Source organism: Corylus avellana, chromosome ca7 (assembly GCF_901000735.1).
Source record: "Corylus avellana chromosome ca7, CavTom2PMs-1.0".
Lineage (NCBI taxonomy): Eukaryota > Viridiplantae > Streptophyta > Magnoliopsida > Fagales > Betulaceae > Corylus > Corylus avellana.
In genome coordinates, this window is record NC_081547.1 from 25,260,482 (window position 1) to 25,269,053 (window position 8,572).

At 33.3% G+C, this 8,572-nt stretch overlaps 1 long non-coding RNA gene across 2 annotated transcripts; it reads right to left on the reverse strand.

Moving 5' to 3' along the window:
- Positions 1-1,586: 1,586 nt before the first annotated feature.
- Positions 1,587-4,003, reverse strand: LOC132188185 (uncharacterized). 2 transcript variants are annotated; one of them, XR_009440860.1, is made up of 3 exons: positions 3,362-4,003; positions 2,823-3,250; positions 1,587-1,836 (listed from the first exon to the last, which is right to left on the reverse strand). It is a non-coding gene; the product is annotated as an uncharacterized LOC132188185 (long non-coding RNA). The 2 variants fall into 2 exon arrangements; XR_009440859.1 differs by having other exon boundaries at positions 2,823-4,003.
- Positions 4,004-8,572: the final 4,569 nt, after the last annotated feature.

Consider the following 8,572-nt stretch of genomic DNA (forward strand, 5'->3'; position numbering starts at 1 on the left):
AGTTTTATGTCAGAATCTTATCAACAAAAAGGTTTTATATATACGGCCATAAATAAATCACAAACCCTACCCAAAAGAATAAGAGTAGTACCAAAACAAAGATAAAAAAAAAAATTTAAAAAAAAAAAGCAACCAGGATTGATGAGTCACACAGATTTACCTTTAGCATCATAGATTCCTTAAGCTGTCTTTTCACTTTCAGGTGACCTTTACTGGTTACTCTTTCTTAAATTTTATAACAATTAACTGATTTTGGCATTTTTTAAGTGCTTTGGGTACCATGCTAAACTACCCATCAGGAGTTAATTAATTAGTCTAATTTTAATAGGGAAAGCTAAATTTTTAGACCCCAAAAAAAAAAAAAAAAAATTAACTATATATGAATATTCTTTTTTTGAAAAAAAAAAAAAAAAACTATGAATATATAAATATTTTGTGAAAATCCTATATATGGATATATAAATATATAAACTTTACTCTGGTATCACTTTTTAAAGTTGATGTGACATGGTTTCTCATAACATGTAGTGCATGAAAACAAGTTTTTTTGTTGGAAGACCACTTCACATCAATTGTAGGAATGATACAAGGGTGATATATAACATTACCCGTGTGTATGCATGTATGTCTACACTCCTCTGGACAAAGAGAGACAAAAGAACCAACACTGTGGTAGTGCGAAAATAGCCTTAAGAAAATGAGTGATATTACTCTTCACACCCATTTAATATCAGTTGATGTAACACGTTTTAAGTGACTTTTTATTTTAACTGTTTAAAAAAACAAAAGGGAAATCCATGTCTTAAAACACTTTACGTCGGCAGTATGATAAATGGGTGTGAAGATTTAGTATATATAATTACTCTAAGAAAATTGGAAGTGCATGTCTTGATAAATCAAACTCTAAAAGATTAGGATATTTTAGACATTTTGTAATAAATTTATAAATTTTTTAGATTCTCAAACATCATTTTTCATTACATTATTAACATGTTGTCATCTCAATACTTATATCACTAAGAAAATTTAATTTATTTGGTTGTTTCTACATACAGTACTACATCCTTGAGTTGAATGTGAGATAATAAAATTTAAATAATTTAATTAAAAAAAAATCAAAATTAAAAGTATTCAAAAAACTTCAGTTTAGTTTACTAAATTTAATTTGGAAATCAAATTTAATCCATTATTGTAAATTAACTAACAAACAAGCATTAAATGCATGTCTCTGTGTACAACTGGGGAGGGGCCAGCCTTAGGCCCCCAAATAACTCAACAAGATTGCATAGTATAACTGAACTAGCACTTAAACGGTAAGAACAAATATTAGAACCTATTAATTATATATTGGTTACCTTATTTATCAAACAACCCCCAGCACCCGGCCAGGATTTAACAAGTCGTATATATGTTTTAAGGGACAAGACAGTACCCATATATATATACATGTAGCTAGCATTTCAAAAATGTGAATTTTAATGTGAAATTAATGCTCAATTTCTGACTAGTTAGATTGGTTTTTGAACTAATTAAGGATGTTAATTAATTAAGGTAGTTCTGACGAGAAATAGCTGTGAAAATAAGTAAGAAATCAATCAAGGACCAAAGAAGCATGAATAATCTGCACATGCATACAAATATGTTGGAAGTAAAATTGATTTGCTATGATCTTATTGTACTCGTTGTTATTGTTTTTTTCTCAGCTAAACGTACTTGTGGACCTTCGGAAGAAGGAATGATTCATTGCCCTTTTTTTTCTCTTGTCAAAATGACATTACAGCTAGCTTTTGTCAATAACTGCCCCCACATGACATGCCTCAAAGATTCTTCTTTCAGCTTCAAGGAAATCCAAAGTAACCATTAATTGAATTTCAAATGTGATTATTAATTAATTAATTCCTACTACAAATTAAGATGCATGGCTCTCTCTATTTTTCTGAAATGGCATTTGAAACATCTATCTAGCTAGCTAGCTAGCTCCTTCAGCGATCAACACACAAAAGATTCAAGATCGACATCATTCTATCTTGAAATTGCTTTCCCGGCCAACAAATGCTATAATTCAAATCAAAATAACAATGGACTTTTGTTTTTTTTTCTGAGATACAGCTTTGTATATATATGCTGTTTTTTTAATTAACTTTTTTGAGTGATCACATGTTATGATATTGCTTCATGCATATCGAAACTACCCTCAGTTGGGATGAACAGATAGCTTGTTGAAGGACTCAAAAATGAGAAGGCCTACATCTCTGTTGATGTATATATATATATATATATATATATATATCCAAAGATCATATGCAAAGTGCATGTTTAATTAATATGTGAAGGAAGAAAACGGAAGTTGAATCATCTACATTGATTTATTTGTCTTCTGATTGATTCACAAGATTATCAGTAATAATAAAGATCATGGTTTGATCTGGGGGCAAAAGCAAATTAATAAATAGTAATAAAAGTACAACAATGAAACAGGCCAAGGAAAAGCTAGCTCCCTCAACGATTCATTAAATTAAGAGAGAAATAAAATTTCATAATTAAATGAATGATCAAGGCCAACAAAATTATATTATTTCATTATTTTCAGGGTGGGGGTTAATTAATTTGAAGATTTGGCCTAATTCTTCCAATGAATAGAAGTTTAGGATGCTTTGTAAGATCTACCCTCCAAACACACTACTAGTGAGGAAATTCCCAAAAGAATAAAAGCTTCTTCTCATGATTAACAAAACCCTAAACTTAGATTTACTTTTAAAAAAAAAAAAAAAAAAAAAAACCAATTTAGAGACATGAGATATATGGCAGCTTAATTTCCTCACCTTTCTTCTTCGCATGACTTCAATATATAACCTCTATTTCATATATATCCTTCGATTCCTGCAAATAAACAGTGAAATAAAAAATACTCAAATCGTATAAATAGGAGAGAGAAAAAATGTCCTATATATCAATAACCATCAAATTAATTAAGTAGAAGAAATTAATACAAAAGTCTGAAAAAATTGAAAAGAGTTCACCTTATTCAAATTAATGCAAAATCTAGTAGATCCTATAGCTGCTATCAGGTTTGTAGCCATTTATCCGCCGATGCAGCATCATCAAGATTCTCAACTCCAACATTAATTTGGCAAAAAAAAAACAGAAAAAGATTAACCATGAAATTGCTACCACCTTGCATATATTGGCATGTGAATCTTAATGATGCTGCGCCAGCAAACAACGACTGTATTAATTACATGGAAGTAATCTGTGCATAACAGAAACGAGCCACAGGTGAGAAAGAAATAGGGGGAGAAAAAGATTAATAGCCCAAAAAGAAAAAAAGAAAAAAGAAAAAAGAAAAAAGAAAAAGAAAAACCTGGAATCCTAAGTCAAAGAGAGGATCAGCGGTACTGAAGTGAAGTGAAAGGAAAAAACATGAAAGAAACAGGAGAAACACAGAGTTTAATATATACAAGTTAGGTTTCCACAAAAAACATAGTGTTGACGTGGCAGGTGAGGTAGCCAATGGGAAGCACGAGGCGGAGGTAGCAGATGGAACCCTAATAGAAAAATATGAATCGAAATGAAACTCGCGACGAAGTGAAGGTAAAGTTTTTTTTTTTTTTTTTGTGAAGTAGTTTTATAATTAGTTAATTAAATAATTAATCTAATTATCCGCACGGGCAGAATAGTTGGCTGAGATACCCACAAAAAACCAAAAAACTCTCTCCAACTACTTTTCCTTATGGGAAATTCTTGGCGTTTGAGCTTGTGGGTCAGATTTTTCCTGAACCAAAAAACCACCATTAAAAAGAAATACCACGAGAAAAGGATATGGGTGAATGAGACAGATCATCATCATCTTGGTGAATGGAAAAGCACATGCACCAGAAGGAATTAAGAAGATCGAAGATGGATCAGGAGAAATTAAACTGTGTGGAAGGAAATGTCAAGATCTAGGTGCGTTGGAGAAGCAGAAACTCAGAGAGAGAGAGGGAGAGAGAGAGAGAGAGATGAAGCTGAGAAGAGTAGGTGAGGGAGGGTTTCCTTGAGGTGCATCATATATATACACACACGGACGTCATTTTGTGGGGGTGAGCTAAGAAATACGAAAAAAACAAACGACGTCATTTTGTAGGATTCTTATGCGTCTCATTTTTGTAGGATTTTCTTGTGACTGTGGGGTGCATACAACTTATGTGCCATTTAAAGGCAAGGAGAGGAAGGGCCATGTTACTTATAAATGAATATTAATTTTACCATTTCCACAAGATTTATCAAACTTTTTTTTTTTTTTTGAACATGTCCGCACAAGAGGGGGGACGGAGATTCGAACTAGTGACATCCGCTTCATTAAGCGTAGTCTAAGCCGATTGAGCTACCTCTTGGAGACGATTTATCAAACTTTTGTATTATAATTATCTCAACTTGGAATCAAGGAACTATATATGAAGTTGAGGATTCAATTTAGTCAACCAAGAGAAGTAAATTATATAAAATAAAAGGTTTATATTAAAATTTTCTTTCATAAAGATGTGGCGGCACATGTGAAAAATGTCACGTGTAGCACAAGTAATGTAAGTTCCGTCCAAATTAACGGAAAAACTAATGGAGTGTGTTAACTGTACAATTAGCAGGTAACTGATTTCTCTATCATTTGTCATTGGTAAAATATATCATAATAATTAATATGGTTAAATACTCTTTTTGCCTCTTAGGGTTTCAAAACTCTATTTTTTTTCCCCCTTTTTATCACAGAACATACATGTGGTTTTCATAAAAGCCAAGATAGTACTTCCGTTAAAATTCCGTCTAAAACTTAACAGAATGTCACGTCAACACCAATCAAATCCCGCCGCGTGCCATATAATTAATTTTTAAAAAAAAAATTAAAAAGATTAAAAAAAAATTTGAGGTGGCTGTAGCCACCCCCTTTGCCATGGGGTGGCCAGCCCCATCTGGCGGTTTGGGAGTAGCCGAAACTACCCCCAGTGGCCTGACATGGTCGCAGCTAAGAATAGCAGGCTGGAGACTCCATTGCATGAAGCTTGTCGTCAAGGGAATTCGAAGGTGGCGATGCTACTGATTGACACCAATCCATGGGTAGCTTGTAAGCTTAACTCCGACAGGCAGAGCGCGTTGTTCATAGGTTGCAGTCATGGGCATCTCAAGACGTGGTCCAATTCCTTTTGAGTAGGCCATGGATGCGAGGGCTGGTAGAAGATGATCGAAGCCACCACCTTTTTTTTTTTAATTATATATTTTTAATCTTTTTAATTTTTTTTAAAAATTAATTATATGACACGTGATAATATTTGATTAGTGTTGATGTAGCGTTCCGTTAAGTTTTGGACGGAATTTTAACGGAAGTACCATCTTGATCTTTATGAAAACCACAAGTACCTCTTGTGATAAAAATAAAACTCTAAAAAAAAAAGAAAAAAGTATTAAAACCCTAGGGGGCAAAAGAGTATTTAACCTAATTAATATTAATAACAACAATAAATTAGTAATAATTGTATGGCATGCCTTAATGGGAAAAATGGGGTGAATAATCTTAGGCATGTGTATACCAGTTTATACAAACTTGACCGTGTGGCCCAATTGTGAGATTGACCCTAAATCCAAAGTCCATCAGGTGATAATACAGAGAAAGAAGGCGATCGAACGGTATTTACTGAATTTCGAGGTCACAGTACAAGGTCTTGTAGTGATAGTTTATATGTTTACTTATGTAATTATTCTAAATTAAGAGATAAAAGCATATTATAATGCATGTTAATGTATTTTTAGAGGCATTGGAATTGTGCTAATGAGGATCATAGTTGAAAAATGAAAGAAGGACAATGAGTTTGTTGTTGAGTCATCTGACGAGGATTCGTCCGATTTTTTGAGGTCTCCACATGTTAACTAGCTAGGAAGTTTCGTAGGTACCTAAAGAATTAATTCGAAGGGGTACTCTAGCAGGACCTCTTTTGTTGAATCATTTAATGGTGACTCTAGAGGAGACACTCGTAACAAGAGTACTATTGAGATATTTGAAGGTAAAATAGTTATTTTAAATTAAATTAATGTATTATTTACTCTCATAATTTTTATATGTTACATATTTATTATTATTTAACTCTCATGATTCTCATAAGTTACATATTGATTATATAACTCTCATATATAATTCTCATAAGTTACATATTCGTTATGTAACTCTTCTAATTCTCATAGATTACATATTGATTTTGTATTTATTGTATTCTTGGCATCATTCAACTATATATAAATAGGTCATTTTATTGTACAATTTCAAACAAGTGAAAGAAAGATGCAGCCAATTAAAAGCTTTGACATATAGATGTAGGCCATAAACCGAACCACCTTAATCCGTTTCTTTTTTCCTTGCCTTTTCTCTTTATATTTTTATATATGTACTAATAGGCCTAGAAAGGACAAAAACACCCATGGTGTTCAATGCTTTGAGTGCTCCAGCTTTTGGTATGTTTCATCTGATCGTGATAATCTGAAGAACTCAAAGGGCAAGGCCATGAATGCTGTTTTTGAAGACTGATTGAGAGAGTTAAAGAAGCGGATTGACGAGCTATGCACAGAAAGAGAATGTGGAATTGAAGGAGATCGAATCTCACTGCCAACACCCCCGCTCTTTCGCTTATTTCTAGAAGACTGAGGAGGAAGGTCGTGACGAGACGAGTGCAGAGGTTAATGCTCCCATGCCTACTGATACTAATGTAAAACGATGGTCATTCAATATTTCTTACTCTAAGCGGATCTTTCACATGCATGTCGAATTTGTTGCTTGTCTTACGGCCCACGCTCAATGCACAATCTCACGAACTAGAACTCTTCTTTGTCACTTAGGAGGCCTTGGAATTTCCACACTTCAAATTCTAGGGCTTGTGATGTTACCCACTTACCCTAAAGATTATGGATGTAAAAAAAGGGACAAAATTTTTCTCAATTTTCTTAGTGGTCATGTGAAACGTACATTCAAATTTTTTATTTATTTATTTATTTATTATCATCTCAATTAGGCTCCTAGCTCTACTTATAACCCATGTGGACATTTTGTGGATTAATTCATTTCCAACCATAACAGGTGGAGAGCCACCTCTACGACCAATCTCTTTATTGCATCAGAATTTTTTAAATTAACAAGATTATGACTATGGACGGAGCTAGAGCTCGGGATAGATAGGGACCAATGACTAGGAACCCATAATAATAAAAATTAAAAATTAAAAAAGGGAAGGGGGGGCCAGGGGCAATAGCTTACACCCACCGGCCACCACCCCTATTCCGCCCCTAACTATGAGGACGGCAACTCGACAATCAACATCTTAATTAAAGCATCACATGAGAGAATGTGCAATAATTGAATACATTGAGTACTGAATAATTATATTGTACAATAAATTAAATTAAATATACAAATTGAAAAGTGTTACTGAGAGAATCCTACTCTTTCTTCAGTATTTTTGAATTGAAATTAATGTACTCTGCATTATTTGAATTGAAAGGAGGGAAAGATTTACTACAAAAGAGGCAGTACAGATCACTTGAATATTGATCAGAATCATAATCAACGGCAGAGCTACAGAGCACTAATTAAGAAGGAGTACCAGATGTCCAAATCCAACACCAGGATGCATGATTTTTGCTGGGGCCCCAGCCTGTGAAGATCAAGTGGCTATGATTAACAACTACCTCGTGTGGCCAACTTATAAGATTGATTATATATATATATATATATGTTTTAGGTTTTGCAGGACATCTTTAAAAAATTGCTTGGGGTGGCACTACATATACATATGCATGTCCTAGTCATGGCCAACAACCTAGTACCACTTTAGATTTCTTTACCCGTGGCCTCCATTAATTTAACCCATTATTCTCTTTCTCTTTTTCTGAAAATACAGATGCTTTTTTCTCTTTTTATTAAATAATTGGGGGAAAAGATTTTAAGCTGTCGATGCATGGCATGCCGGCCAACAAGTGTCTGTTTCTGTGTGGAAGACACAAAAATGGCTCCACCGCAACTAATTGCTACAACAAACCTACCTACCTCCCTCCTAATTACAATTCTTTATTTTTCATATTAATTCATTTTTTAGATGAATTTGCAAGATATATATATCCTTTTGTGTTCTTCTCTAATCCAACCCGTAAATCTTACGTACTATACATGCATTAATACATTTGTGATTATGACATGCATGAAGCATGCGAATTGAATTCTATTAACCGTGTTCATTTTTTAATTAGAACCAAAACAAGAATTAACGATGGTAATTATTAATGTACACCAAAGATATATACGCATCAAAAAAAAAAAATGTATGCCAAAGATAAATGGTATCTTATTTATAAAAGCAATCAATCTGCAATCGTAAGGATAGGACGGAAGATTATTCTCAAAAACCACGTAATTGTGGAGATTGGAAAAGATATTTATTCTAAGAGAAGTATATATATGCATATATGTTGCAAGAAAAGTATAGCATGAAAAGTTTTTGAGTCATTAACATGTAATTAAGTCGATCTTCTTGCCTATACAAAGAGATGGGATTTTAAAGGA